This window comes from Engystomops pustulosus, chromosome 7 (genome assembly GCF_040894005.1).
Source record: "Engystomops pustulosus chromosome 7, aEngPut4.maternal, whole genome shotgun sequence".
In the NCBI taxonomy this organism is placed as follows: Eukaryota; Metazoa; Chordata; class Amphibia; order Anura; family Leptodactylidae; genus Engystomops; species Engystomops pustulosus.
The window spans coordinates 138,267,712-138,283,513 of NC_092417.1; the positions used below are offsets into that span (position 1 = coordinate 138,267,712).

The 15,802-nt window shown below is 42.7% G+C and overlaps 1 protein-coding gene across 5 annotated transcripts in view; it reads left to right on the plus strand.

Moving 5' to 3' along the window:
- Positions 1 to 15,802, plus strand: part of MUS81 (MUS81 structure-specific endonuclease subunit) — a 79,640-nt gene that overhangs the window by 7,792 nt on the left and 56,046 nt on the right. Inside the window, exons 1-2 of one of the 5 annotated variants that reach the window (XM_072117948.1) lie at positions 2,377 to 2,475; positions 10,214 to 10,300. The gene's annotated coding sequence lies outside the window, so the exon portion shown is untranslated. Of the gene's footprint in view, positions 1 to 2,376; positions 2,476 to 10,213; positions 10,301 to 15,388; positions 15,414 to 15,498; positions 15,619 to 15,802 lie in introns of those variants that run through there. The other 4 variants (XM_072117946.1, XM_072117949.1, XM_072117951.1 and 1 more) reach the window with 4 other exon arrangements.

Below are 15,802 nucleotides of genomic sequence, written 5' to 3' on the forward strand. Positions count from 1 at the left end.
CTAGAGGTGAGTCAGTTTGAGAGGCTGGAGGGGGTTGTCACTTAAGACTTTTATCTTGGGTTCTAGTATCATATTAAAGAAGATAATGGGGCAGATTTACTTACCCGGCCCATTGACGATCCAGCGGCGCGTTCTCTGCGCTGGATTAACAAATGACCCCCAATATTTTCTTCCAAGTTGTATTAGTCTTGTGGTTTTGTGAGCTACATAACCGGAGAACAGGCAGTTTAAGAAAAAGGCAGGAATTGGATCTTTCTCTGCAGCTTTCATTCCACACTTTGAATTAACATGGGCTTATCTCCTGTTCTTTAGCTCACAGGACCACAAGCAGTTTCTTCTTTAATCCAATACTAGTATCATGATTTTAGCTGCTGAAGAACCCAAGATATAGGCATCTAAAGTGACGCACCCCCTCTGACCCCTTAGCCTGAGGGCGCATTCACACGATGTGTTGAGTCGCGTATTTGATGCATTCCACTGGCTCCAGTCTTGATCACATGCTAAGGTTACATTGCGTTACCATTACATCTGCTAAAACGCAATGTAACCTTAGCATGTGATCAAGGCGGAAGTCAGAGGAATGCGTCAAAAACGCAATGCATTGTGTGAATGCGCCCTCACTCTTCGCTGGAAAAGATATTTTTGTAGGTAAATGAGGGAGCATTCTAGAAAGGACATTCCATAGTCTACCTTAGGTTGTCAGTGGGGTAAAAGTAGGTGACAGGTTCCTTTTAAGACTCAGTACCTGCATAGATTGGGGAAAAAAAGTAATTCTGCATCATGCCCCATGTCTGCTAATCCAAACTACCTTGTTGGGCCACAAAAACTATCTACAGTAAATATGGTACATGGCATGTGCCAGACACTTTTAGCAGTAAATCGTCTTCAATGTTTCCGTGCTTATAGAATACTATACACTATATTCTTCCAGTAAAGGGATATGTCTGGTCAGGAGGAATGGATTTGCATAGCATTTCCTCAGCTCTGTATGAGCAGTGAAGCATCTCCTGCACTGTGCAGCAGATCTCAGCTTTCAGCATAGTTATACCTTACAGTTTCTGAAATCCCCTTATATGGCGATCAGTGCACTTCCCCAGCCTTTCTATTTCGTAAGCCCTTAAAATATAGGAAGTAAAGCATAGCAGGCCTGGTGCACATACAAGCCTGCTGTACAGGGTGCACACCACCTAGACTCAGCACACTGATATGGAAATGATAATACAGCACATGGAGTAGATGCTTTATTATATCTGGCTGTACGGCAGTCTGTAGATGTTACCATGCTGAGCAATGAGCATCCCCCTAGTAAATGACATGAACATGACAATCACTGTGAGCAGTGACTTGCAGCATCATAGAGGACTGTAATGCTGTGATTGTAGGGCTCCTCCAGGGCACTGTACAGCAGCTCCTCTCCCTCTTTTGTCACTTATGTGCCTGGCTTTAGGCCCTTGTGACTCGGCAGGATCCTCAGTACGTGCTGGGGCACGGGTGATATCACCAGCAGTATAACACAGTGCTAGTTCTTTCCTGCCATCCTAGGAAAGTGACTACATGTGCCGCTCTATCTGGCAGGAAGGGATGGAAACCATGAGCCATAGCTGTGTATACAAAACCTCTATTCATACCGGTGGGGGGGGCATCATAGACCGGGGGCAGACTATACACAGCCGGCTGACACACGTGCCTTGTATGAACGCAACCCTATGCCGGGGCATCTGTGTGTATTGCTGTACACGGTACATGGAGTAATGATGGAGCAGGTGCCGGGTGCTTGGCATCGCCATGGAGGGAGGAGGGGGGGGAGCTGGACGTTGTCTTGAGCAGCGCTGGAAGGCGCAGGGTTGCCCTATATGTCCTAATATGGGCATGCAGGCTGCAGGGGCGGGGCCGGGGCGGGGATGGGGAGACAAGGCGCCTGGGACTTCCATTTTTGGAAGCGTTAAACCTGGCGCCGGAGGAGTCTGCGCAGTGCGCGCCCGTCACACGGGGGGCGGGGGAGGAGGCGGCAGTCACCATTGTGCTCACTGTGATGTGCTCTATACAAGCGTCACAGCATGGCGGAGGGCACCTCTCTATCAGCTGCTATGGCGTCTATTCATATAGATACTCCCATATCATAGTGCAGTAAGGAGAGCAGGTCACGTCCCCCTCAGATTATTACACATAACGATGCTGCAGAGATACTAACCTGCCGCCTCTCTATGTGACCTCATTCCCTGTCCTCATGTGCAAATGACGGCACAACATTTGCAATCTGAGGCCGTGTTCACACAACAACGACTGCGATTGTGTCTAGTTGCCCATGACAACCAATCAGAGCTCAGCAACTAGAACAGTTCTGCCTCACACACTTCTGATGAATGTCCCCACATGCGTTTTGTATCTGAGGGAGCTGCCACACATACCGTTTTTAGATCGTTTTAAAGCATGCGTTTTTTACCATTAAACAGGTTCAAAGCAGCCAAACACAAGGTAACCAGTAAAAGACGTATCAGTTTTTGCCCGTTTTACCAATTATCTTAACCCCTTAAGGATGCAGCCAGTTTATAGCTTAAAGGGGTATTCCGGGAATATGAACGTCTGACACAAAAACCCATGATGATATAAATAAATGAATACAACAATACTCAATGTCATTAGTCACAAAACAGAGCTAAAATAATTTGATTTTATGATTTACAAAGTTTATGGCCTCTCTAAAGTAGGTGGAGTTATCACTAAGATGGCTGCCACTGGTAACTACAAGTTCCATGATCCTTTGGTTCTCAGTAACTCCTCCTACCACTTATGCTCTGCTAACAGTGATGATATAACAGGTTTTCTTGCTCTGTTACCATAGTAATGATGTGTAACTGCCATTACCACAACACTGACCATACTGGATGCACTGCAACCAACCAACAACAGCCAAATCTAGTGGTGATCACATGACCTTCCCAGGCAGGTGATGGACATGTGATGTGGACATGTGACCGGTGGCCATCTTCTTAGTACATCTTCTGTTCTGCAACGGACCGCGCGGAGGAAATTAACGGACTGATTAAAGGGCCAGTAGCATTTTAATTCTTCATTACAGTCTATGTCAGCAGCATTTTCTGCTAAGCGGAGCAAAATTTTAAATAACAACTAATTACATATAAGCTTATATTTTGAGTGCCCATTTGTATATGAATTATGCTGATTCCTGGAATACCCCTTTAAGGCTCAGTCCCATTTTTTGGATTGTTTGTCTACTTTACATTTTCATAATTTTTGAAATATCTGGATAATTTATTTTGCTGTCATGCGTCTTACAAATAGATTATCGTTTTTCCGTATTTTCAGAATTGTCTCTTTTCTGGATAAATACAGTTTTAAATGAAATTTTACATATTTAGCATTAAAACCCCCTATATAACCAACCCATTTTCAAAACTGTACCCCTACTATCAGAAACAGCTTTTAGTTAGATTGTTAACCCCTTGAGATCTTCATAATAATTGAATCAAAATGGAGGTGAAATTTCCAATGGTCAAATTTAGTTGGTTGTAAGTTAATTTAGCCTTAAAATTTACACATTTCCAAAAGATAAAAAGAGAAAACCCACCATACAATTTGTTATGCAATTTCTCCCGAGTGCAGAGACCCCCCCCACATTTCGCCCTTACTTGTTTTATGGGGGCACAGCGAGGCGCAGAAGGGAAGGAGCGCCCTGCAGCTACAAGGATTTTAGTTTTCTCATTGGTCCCTGTTGTAGGCTATAAAATTTTAGTTTTTGCTTTATTTGGCCAATGTCACGGAATTTTTTTTTGCGGGATTAGATGCTTTTTACAGTGTTGCCATTTTGGGGTTGGTATCTTCTGTTGAAAATTTATGAACTTTTTTTTTTTCAGGGCAGGAGTAGAAAAGCATCAATTCTGTACTTGATATTTTTTCTCTCTCTCTTTTTTTTTTTGGTGTTCACCGTATAGACTAATAATCATGTTATCTTTATTCTATGGGTCAATACGATTACGGGGGTACCAGGCATGAATATTTTTTCTTACGTTTTACTAAATTTGCCAAATAAAACCCTAATGTGGAGAAAAATCTATCATTTTTGCATTGCCGTCTTCCAAGTGGCATAACATTTTTCCTTTTTAGGCTATGGAGCTGGTTGATGGCTTGTTTTTTGCGGGTACTTAGCAACAGTATCATTCTGGTGTACATATTTTTTTGCATTTTTTGTGGGATTCAACAGGTAAAATCATATTTAGTGGCGGGTTTTTAACAGTTTTTTTTTTGTACAGCGTTCATTGTGCAGGTTCAATAATTATTTACTTTTGTTCTATGGGTTGTTACGGACGCGATAATACTTTATATGTGGGGCTTATGGACATTTTTATTGAATAGCATTTTTTAACACTTTTTTATTTTTTCCACCATGGGACATGAACAAGCAATTATCTGATATTAGGTATTAGCTGTGTCAGCCTATGCTTACCCCTAGAGGAGAGGCAATTCTACCATCACCATAGGCAAAGGTTCTTTACTGTAAGAGCAGTGAGATTATGGAACTCTCTGCCGCAGGAGGTTGTTATGGCGGACTCTATGTACATGTTCAGGAGAGGCCTGGATGCCTTTCTGGAGAGAAAAAATATCATGGCTTATGGGGATAAAACATTTAATTCTTAAAGGTTGAACTTGCGTCTTTTTCCGACCCTTATATACTATGAAACATGCATAGGTTTACACTGTGCCTTTAAGATGCGGTCATAGACGCCCTTTTACAGGCACTGCCTACAGGCAGCCCTGGGGTCCTAACATAGGAACGATCATCGCTCCCTGAAGACGGCACCAAGAGGCCAATCGTGGGGAAAAGACCCCCCTTCCCCCAAAGGTAGTTTAAATACAGAGGTCAGGATTATAGCGGCATTTAACGGGTTAAACGCGCAAGACTGGACCCACTCCGACCGCGGGTGTTACACTGGGGTGTCGGCTGTTAGTTACAGCTGGCACCCTGTGTATCCCAATGCCCGTTCGGCTAAGATCGCAAGCAGCATCAGCTCTGCGTCCAATATATCGGAGGCTGAGCGTTAAGTCGCTCAGCGTCCGGTATAACTGACGCAGTGCGCTAATAGGTTAAGAGAAAAACAGGTTGTAAGCAGCCAACCGCATGGTAAACGGTCAAAAACTGTCAAAAACAGATGCTTAAAAACGGAACAAAAGTGCCATGTGTGAACAACTTGACACGCAAAAAATAAGCCCACAACCAGCTCTGTCAATTAAAAAATACCAAAGTTCTGCCCCTGAAAAAAAAATGGCGATCCTTTAACAAATGCGATTTCTTTTCTATCCTAATTTTATCTTCAATAAAATTGGACAAATATAAAAAAAACTATATAAATGAGGTATCACCTTATTCGTAGTGATCCATAGAATAAAGTGAATATATTATTTTTATACTACAGTGAACACACCCCCTCCCAAAAAAATGCTTAAAATACAAAAGACGAGAATTGATGATTTCATTTTTCTCCACACACTAATAATAATAATAATAATCTTTATATAGCGCCATCAAATTCCGTAGCTCTTTACCAATCATAGGGGACATATACAACTATATTACATTACAGAGTACAAACAGTCATATGGAACAATAGGAGTGAGGGCCCTGCTCACAAGAGCGTACAGTCTATGAGATGAAAAGTTCTCATCACTAAACTTAAGACCCACTAAAATGAAGTGCATCTAATCTCGCTAAAAATAAGCCCTTATTTGTCCAAATTGCCAAACAAAATATAAAGATTGTTTAGCCTATAAACCACTTCCTGCCGCGCGCTGCAATAGAATGGTGTGGCGGGATGTGACTTGCCAACACTGTTCAGACACAGAGGGGTCCCCCCTTGTTCAAGATCGCTGCTATTGGCTGGTCAATGCAGACCAACCAATAGCAGCGATTTTACTTTTGTCATTAGTAATACTGATCACTTTGTCTGTAGACATGTTGATCACAGGAGGATGGCGGATGTTCCTGGCAGCCATCCATATCGCCTCACGGTCCGGAAGGTTTTCGCTTCCTCCCAGGTCTATGTTTGCTGCTATTGGGTGGTCGATCCACTGTACCCAAAAACCAGAGTGGTCCCCTGGAACCTTTGTTAGGCAGCCACTTAGAAAGGGGACATCAAGGCACTCAGCAATCAGAACATGGTGTTGGTCTAATATAAGGCTAAAAGGGATATCCTTGTTCTGGCCACAATTCATGGGGACTCCAGCACCCTCACCCCTGTACAAGGTACCTCACAGCTTCCCCCAAGCCAGACAGCATCCTGGCTAACAATAAATACATGGGTGGGGTTGATCTATCAGATGAGATGCTGAAGCCTTAGGCAACTAATATTTGGACAAGAAGAAGAGGGCTCCTGTACCTCTTGATTAGATGTCTCCCGGTTTTTCCAGGACAACAGTTTCTCGGTGAATTCCGCTGCTTCCAAAGGAAAGACTCAGAAAAAGGTCTCTTCAAAAATGGGGGATAGGAAGGACACTATATACTACTACGAGACCTGCAAGAACTCCTGAGTCACAAAATTTTAGTTGGTCCCCTGATATATTCCACCTTTCAACACATTCCCAATTTATGTCCAACCTTTGTTGAGAATTTATTTTGGTAAAAGAAATTATTGTAACAACTATTAGCTCAAATTGCTCCCCATACCCCTCGATTATTTCATTGAGGGATGTCGTTTGCAAACTACATTTGTTGATTTTCTTTTTCTTATTTAGGTTTTCTATTTCCCCTCCAATCCTCTGGATTTCTCCAAGTTATTTATTATTATTTATTTATACTCCAAGTGCTTTATCATAGTTGTATTTTCTGGCTAGCGTTTAGGATCACACATTGGGTGTTTCTCATGTGGGGGTATGGGGGTTATTACATTTTTTGTGGCTATAAAAATTTAGGGGAAATTGTGACTTTTTTGGAAAAATGTTCTCCTTTTTGGGGCCTAAATGAATCAAACACCTATTGCGGCAAATACACCCTGCTAAATTCTCCAAGGGGTGTACCCTCCAGAATGGTGTTAGTTGTTGGGGTTCCCCTCTGTTTGGTACCACTAGGCCTCTCTAAATGCATCCCAACACATTAAAACTTTTTCAGCCATGCTTGTTTTCCAAAATCTAAACAACGCTCTTTCCTTTCTAAGTGCCCCCCTGTGTTTGTACAGCAGGGTACAGTGACAAAATGGGTATTGGCGTACTCAGGAGGAATTGCACTAAACATTGTAAAATGCATTTTCCTTTTTAACCCATTGCGATGTGCAAATTTTAGTGTTCAATTAATCTATTGTAAGATAAAATTACATTTCTGTAATTTCACTTCCATTTATTTTTCACCCTCATGAAAAACTCATAGGGTTAACAAACATCCCAAAGGTTGTTTTTAAATATTTTGAGGGGTGCAGTTTCTAAAATGGTGTCATTTGTGGGGGTTTTCTATCATAACTAAATTGGTCCCTTTCAAAAATTTGATGACTTTCGTGAAAATCTGAAAAATCGCACCTAAAGTTATGAGCCTCCTAACATCCTAAAAAAGGAAAGGATGTTTGAAAAATGTTAGTTATCAAGTTATTTTGGTGATATGACTAACTTTCCAAAAACAAGAACATTTTTAATTTGGAAAACATTTTTTTTTTTTTAATTTTCACAAAATGTCTATTTATTTCATAAATCTATCTATCTAACTATCTGTCATAACCAACATGAAGTACAATGTGTCAAGAAAAAACTTTCTCAAAATCAACTGGATATGTATTCCAAAGTTATGACCACTCTGACCACTCATAGTGACACATTTCAGATTTTTAAAAAAAGACTGTCTGGAAGGTGCACAATGGTCAAGTCGTTAAGGGGTTAAAAGGTAGTACATATACTGCTTATCATTGTCTATCTGACACGTTTCGGGTCAAGAAGTTACTGGATCCCTTAACCTCTTGACGCTCTGCGCCGTACTTGTACGCCAAGGAGCTCCTCACGCACTCGAGATGGGGTCTGCTACATATTCCAGCAAACACCCACCATTAATACTAGCGGCGATCGATTGTTATGACAGCCTCAGGTCTTTGTACCGCATCTGTAGATTCATTACAATCTTGCAGTATATTGTAAGAATGATCATACCATCTAGGGTTATAGTACCCTAGAGGGTCCAAAAAAAATTGAAAAAAAGTAATAATAGAAAATTAAATTCAAATCCCCCCCCCCCCCTATCTAGCTAAAAATGACGTCTTACATAGCTCCACAACCATGTAACCAAGTATGAAAAAGTTATTAGCATCAGTAACAGATGTGTACTGGCCGTCTTTACAAACAGAACTGAAAAGCCCACCAATCAGCTGGTTAGGCCGTACCCTGTGGATCGGGCCTAATTTGTTTTGTAGGTAAAACCCTTTAATGGAAGTCACTGGATCACAAATAAGAGCATAACTTTTGATTTGATTTTCACTGAATAAATACAGACATTCACACACATTTACTAAATTTAATAGGTCTATTTGGATAAGTCCTAATTGGGTGGGGGGATAAGAAGATGATAAAGTTCCTAACATGAGCACTGAATAGACATATCTCCTTACAGAGTTGAATCAAAAGAATGTTCTGCTGGTCTGCTAGGAGTTCATCTTTAGCCTCTTATCCATATCTATCTGCTGTGCGCTGGGCTCTAAAAAAGAAGCTGGAAAAATTGACAGAGAAGTATTGAAGTACTGTTATCACCTGCTCTATTTAGTTCTGAAATAAAAAACAAAAAAAAAACAAAAAACATTGGCTTCAAAGGTTTTGGTAGTTCTACCATTAAAATCCATTGTGGTAAACCAGGGACACTTCTTATAGATTAAGGCACCGTGACTGTGGTAATTTTATATTTGTTGTATGTGGCCTCCTTCCTTCTAAAATTCTTCTAAAGGGCTCTAGGGGAGTTACCACAGCCCCTCAGTGCTCCAGATTCACAGTCTGTTCTCGGCCCCCTCTGTACCCTATGTGTTCCTGGCTAATCATGATGGATTTTGATGGTAGATTTCCTCTAAGTAGCATGTGAGTCAATAGCCACAAAACACTCCCATAGACATCAGAAAATGATCCAATTAAGTTAGATACCTGCTAGATTTACAGGGGGTGATTCAGAATCGAACAACAAAGCTATAAAATACACAGTCCACACGTGTCACCTTAAAAAGGTACTCATAGAGGATGCTGCCTGTGTCCTTCTTTTAGACCTCACTCCCTAAAGGACAGGACCAAGATGATCATGAATACTACTAGGTAAAGACTGTGAGGAACCATGTGGCACCATAGCACCTGTCGCTATCTCGTCTCAGGAGACAGTAGGTTCAGTTCAGGAATATTGTGTTGCATCAGCGTTCTTACTCCTTTCATAGATTCAGATTTCGGTTGCATAAGGCGGTATGTTGTAACATACAGTACAGGTAGTCCCCGGCTTACGTAAAGGATAGGTTCTTTAGGTTTTAAGTCGGAACCGTATATTTTACAATTGTAGCTCCAGACAAAAAAACTTTTTGTCCCAGTGACGACTGCATTTTCAACATTTTTTGCTGTAATGGGACCAAGGATTATCAATAAAGCTTCATTACAGACACTGTGCAGATGATCAATGCAGCCTGGAACTAAGGTAAAGTATCCAGAGAGGTTCACCAGAGATCACAGTGGGAAGAGAGGTCTGTATGTAACTAGCGGCCATCGAGTGTCCTGAAGTAGGGGACCGCCTGTATATACTTTACCTGATCTCCACAGACTGAACGACTCAGGAAACCTTTCATTAGATTTGGGGACAATAAACTACCTGCTGGGATGCAGTTTCCCGTACCTTGCTACATTACAGCTGTTGTTTGTTGCACGCTCAAGATTTTGGAGGGGAAAGGTGATGGGGATATGGTGACCCCCAGACACATGCTTGAAAATGCACAGAGAAGTGTGGTGTACAAATCTAGTAGTACGCACAGTACCTGCAGCCGACTCAAGTCTACGAACCATCCAGGAATATGGTGCCCAAAGCTGATGGTTCAGTGGCCTCAACCCCACTGACAGATTCCCTTTAACAAATGTGTGTACATCATAAGAATAGGAGAACAAGAAATGTAATACATCTTGAACCAGGAAAGTGCTACTTTCTCCACTTATATTTCTTATGTTTTCTTCCTCCCTCAAAAGTGATTTAATTCTGGAATCTTTTCTGCAGCTTCACAGACACATCGGATGGAAAGAAGAGAGGAATGGTGAGCAGGAGCTGAGTGACCGAGGACACAGATACTGTTTGAGGTAAAGAGTAAGTATGTCTCCAAGTGCTTCATATATATATATCAGTACAGATCATGTGCGGGTGACTTCATAATATCGATTCTCTACTCATCAGCTCTCAGACGATTGAGAATTTTGGATAAACCCAGAAGAGGGGAGAACTATTAGAAATATCAATACATTCAACCTTTTAGCGCTTTATGGCGTACTATTACTGCATGGAACGCTATAACTTAGAGAAGTTATGCAGTAATATTATGTCATGGAGCCAATGCCAGTTCAGCTCATCAGTGAAGCTTAACCAGCATCTTACAGCTGACATCCCCTTGCAACACCCGAGGAGTGAGGTCCGATCGCGAGTGTTAACCAACTAAATGCCACAGTCAACGCAACCGTGGCAGTTAAATACCTGCTGGGAGATTCCCTGCTTGATCGACGCCTCCCCCCTATGGCAACCCTAGGGGATTGATCTAAGATTAGATGCATTTAGACCTAAATGCTAGTGATCTGGAATAAGCAACGTGTGATTTGCTGGTAAACAATGCAAAACATGTGTTACTTGTTCCTGATCACAAGCGTTTAGGTCTAAATGCATGTGCGATTGGGACTAGCTCCTCCCTGCTGAATCTGAGTTTCCTTTCCACCTGGTCCTTTTTTGGCAGAATCTGAGACAGAGAAGCTCAACGCAACCTCCAAACAGAGGTGAACAGAGCCCGGCATGGACTGCTTAGGCCGCGGTTACACATACCGCTAGATGTCCGTTCATAACGTGACACTAGCGCACAGGGGGAGGTCCTCGGCCCGAACGCACATGCGTTTCCAGAGAAACGCATGCGATCGGCTTAACAATCGCATGCGTTTCCCTGGAAACGCCTGTGCGTTCGGGCCGAGGACCTCCCCCTGTGCGCTAGCGTCGCGTTATGACGGACGCCTAGCGGTACATGTGACCGCGGCCTTAGTATTCAGTGATGTAGTGAGAGGCCATGTTTCTCTAGCGCTTCCTTCTTTCTGCTGACCAAAGGAGTTGGTGTCTGACCCTCATTCATCACACATTACATTTATCCTTTCATTTAGTAATCATTTTTTCTTGGCTCATTTTCTTATTTCCTATCAGTGATGTCAAAAATCAAAGACAGAATAGAACAGCAAGTGACCACAAAAGAAACCATTACAGATCGCTCCTCCCCCTCTTGTGTTCCTTTTTTTATCTATCACGGGCTCAGCATTTACCTCCCCTCAGGTCACACGGTTTTTCTTTGCTTTGTACTCAGGGCTTTCTGTCTACAGCTGAAACTGAAAACCAGGGAGAAATATGTCTACATTTATAACATTGTCTGCTATTGTCGTGCCTCACTCCTTCAGCTTAAGGAAGGGATTATGATAATAATATTTGATGGCACCTAGAAGTACCAGGAGCCTACTCTGAACAATCTCTGCTCAGGCCTGGGTTACAGCCCTGCTTTATGTCTATTTACTATGAATAATTGGATCCTGTAAGTGGCAGTATATTGTGGCCAGTCTGTCTCCCAGAGTAGTTTTTGCTGTGCAGACTGCTGCCCTTTGCCCTTTCTGCCTTACACGTACCTGCACAGTGACGTCAGGCCCCAGGTAGGGTGTGTGCAGCCAGTCATTCCAGGAGGAGATAGCATAGGGTGTGTTTGGTATGTAACTCTAGTTGCCGTTGCCCGGGGCATGAAAATTCCTGCCGTATCCCAGGTGTCAGCGCCACCTTTCTTTATATTGCTTGTATGTTGACTCCTGATATGTAATAGGACAAAGTCCTCACCGCCCAGATTAGTATTGTATCACAACACTTTTTTTCTTTATTGAAGTAGAAAATGCCAACATTTTATAAATAGATTACCTTTTTTCAGAAGATTTGGTCAGAAAAATAACTGTAGCAGCACCTGCAACCCAGCTCTGCCTTCCAAAAACAGGATTATTTAGTTTATTTTTTTTATGTGTGTGTCTGTTTTAGTTAATCTAAGTAGAATTAATGGATTTTTATATAATATTACAATTATGTCCCAGTTGTTATGAGGTTATAACATATGATGCTATAAGAAGGTCTAGCTTTGTGAGGCCTTTCAACTCAACACACACTCATAACACAATGCACATTGTAATTACACAGAATAATGATTAACCTGTGTTTATACGGGAAGATTATATGTGTTAACCGGTTGGTGTCACCCTTGTTCTTATGGCTCGTACGTACAGTCAGTGACAACAATCAGAAGTTTTGTGAGCATAATGGTGCCCATTTATTAAAAAAGGTGCAGACTGTACTATGTGCAGTGTGCACCTGATTCTGGAATTGTGTCCCATATTTACTAAGGGCTGTGCACCAGTTTTTTGTCAGACCTTACCTGTTCTTTTCAGTGCAAACTGCTTGTACAGGTATTTAACCCCTTCCCGCCCCGGCCCTTTTTCGATTTTGCGTTTTCATTTTTCACTCCCCACATTCAAAAATCTGTAACTTTTTTATTTTTCCATGTACATAGCTGTGTGATGGCTTATTTTCTGCGTAACAAATTACACTTCAAAATGGTGGTATTTAATATTCCATGCCGTGTACCGGGAAGTGGGAAAAAAATTCCAAATGCAGTGAAATTGGTAAAAAAACGCATTTGTGCCGTATTCTTGTGGGCTTGGATTTTACGGATTTCACTGTGCGCACCAAATTACATGTCTACTTTATTCTTTGGGTCGGTATGATTACGGGGATACCAAATTTGTATAGGTTTTGTAATGTTTTCATACATTTAAAAAAATTAAAACCTCCTGTACAAAAATTTTGGGGGGGATTTTGCCATCTTCTGGGGCTAATAACTTTTTCATACTTTGGTGTATGGAGCTTTGGGTAGTGTCGTTTTTTGCGGATTTTGATGACGTTTACAATGTTACAATGTGCCATTTTCGACTTTGGGCGCGATTTTCCGTTACGGGGTTAAATACAGTAAAAAAACGTTATCATATTTTGATAGATCGGGCATTTTCGGACGCGGCTATGCCTAATGTGTTTATGATTTTTACTGTTTATTTATATTTATATCAATTCTAGGGAAAGGGGGGTGATTTGAATTTTTAGGTTTTTTTATTATAATTTTTTTATTTTAACTTACTTTATACTACAGTATGGCAGTATATGGGGATTTTACTACTCATACATTACCATGTGCTGACAGCACATGGTAATGAATGGGTTAACCCGAAGTAGCTTCGGGTCTTCGTGAGACCTGAAGCTACCATGGCGACGGATCGCCGCTCCCCGATGACGTCACGGGGAGCGACGATCCACGGAAAGATGGCGGCGCCTGCGCGCCGCTGTCTTTTTGAAGCCGCCGGCACCGATCAGCGGTAAAACACCCGCGATCGGTGCCGGCACAGATCGCGGGTGTTACCGGTAAGCCTTTGCTGCAATATGCAGCAAAGACTTAGCGGCTATGGAGAGGGCTCGGCCCGCGAGCCCTCTCCATGTACCGGGACCCGACATGTGACGTACTATTACGTCACATGTCAGTAAGGGGTTAAGGAGTGTCTAAAATCCATTTCTGGCGCATGCGACACAAATTGTGGCGCACCCTGCAATATACACAGCAAACACACTTTTAGTGCAGTTTGCACTACTCTTAGTAGATGTGGAGCACGGTCGTGTGAAGAAAATGGCGACACAAATGTGGTCCAGACATTTCTTAAAGAGGACCTGTCAGCTATAAAAGCGGCACTATATTAAGCAGCTCCTAGTGCTAAAACAGGCGCAGCAGTGTTAGCGGAAATCTCCGATATTGGTAGCAGACACTGCCATGATGTATACTACTATTCATGAGGGGGCGGTCTGAGGCGCTGCCTCTTCCACCGCCCTACCCACTCCATAGGCCAGCGGCTACTGCTGTGCGTTATGTGGCAGTAACCGCTCCTAATCCCGCCCCCTCATGAATAGTTTCACTAGTTTCTAGTGTACAGTGCAGCAGTACTAGCATTATCGGAGGTTTCTGATAACGCTAGCAGTGTAACAAAGCAGTCTTCACTGAAAAGAAAGTGCAGTCTGCCAGAATACTGTCGCACAGCCCTAAGGCTGGTGCCACACATAGCGCTTTGTCTGCGTTTGAAAACACAAACGCAGACAAAGCTGCGCCCACCGCCCGATCGCATCAGCGCTTCTATGGAAACGCCTGCGATCGGGAATGAGCCGCCGGTGTTTTGCATTAATTTAATGCAAAACACCGGCGGCTCGTTCCCGATCGCAGGCGTTTCCATAGAAACTCCGATACGATCGGGCCGCGGCCCGCCCCGGTAGGCACACCTTTGTCTGCGTTTGCGTTTTCAAACGCAGACAAAGCGGTGCGTGTGGCACCGGCCTTAGTAAATGTGGGCCAATATGTTATTATTGCTGGATTACTGGAGCATACTGGAGCACATTTACTAATAACAGTGCAGTGTGTACTATGTGCAGAGGGCACCAGATTCATGATTTGTGGTGCCCGCTCTTCATGAAACTGGCGTCCCCTGTACTGCCCTGACAGAGTGTGCCACTTTTTTTTCTGTCAGACTATGCATGATAAATCTGGCGCACGGTCCGTCTGAACACTGGAACGCCCCTTTCGGTGCAGAAATATCGCATGAAGAATATAGGGCAGCAAAATGTGGCATGGGCACTTCTTAAATGCCTATGCAAGCAGTTTGCACCGAAAAAAAAAATGTGCAAAGTCTACCAGAAAACTGCCACACTACCATTTGTGATGCGTTTTGAAAACACATGCGTGAATGCCACGTTTGGGACCTCTATTGTGGTGTGGCTGTATCACAGCCACTATAATGCTTGTGTGAATGTAGCCTGCACCAGATACTGCATCCAGCACGATTCATCTGCTGCAGAATACGACTGTTCAGTCAGACTCTGTTGGATTCATTGTGTGAATGCGGACTTAGTCTTTAGACCAATACTGCTAAGTATCAGGCCAAACATATTACACCTACAAAATACATTATAGGAAGCTGTTTGCTTGTGTCAATCCCTTGTGTAACTTTTCTGTAATACTGTGTCCACACCTGCCAGTTTGCTCAGCACTAGTTCCAGATCCTCCACCCTGTAGTAATAGGACGCCTATGAATAAGAAGAGAGGCGAGGCACATGGATGGTGAGAAGGGCTGCATGTTTATATATACTGTATATATGGTTTTCTACACATAGACTAATGGTCACGTCACTTGTAGTCATTGTCAGCAGAAGAAGCAGAGCCACATGTATTTTCTTGGCCTGTGACAGGATGTGAGTATCAGGACTAGGAAATTACTTTCTGCATTTCTTCTTGAGTCATGCTTCCTGCCGGAGTAAGAAAACAGGTGAGGCTGTCTGAGCTGTCGCCTTCTCATTGTCCTCTATTCTGGGAGCAGGGATGGCGCTCTCCTGCGCTCATATGCCACACTGAAATAGAAAGGATTCTGGCGTGTTATGTAACAATGTGTCACACAGACGGATTTGGTTCTGTCCTGGGTCACTGCTCACCTGATGGTTCTTGGCGTTGCT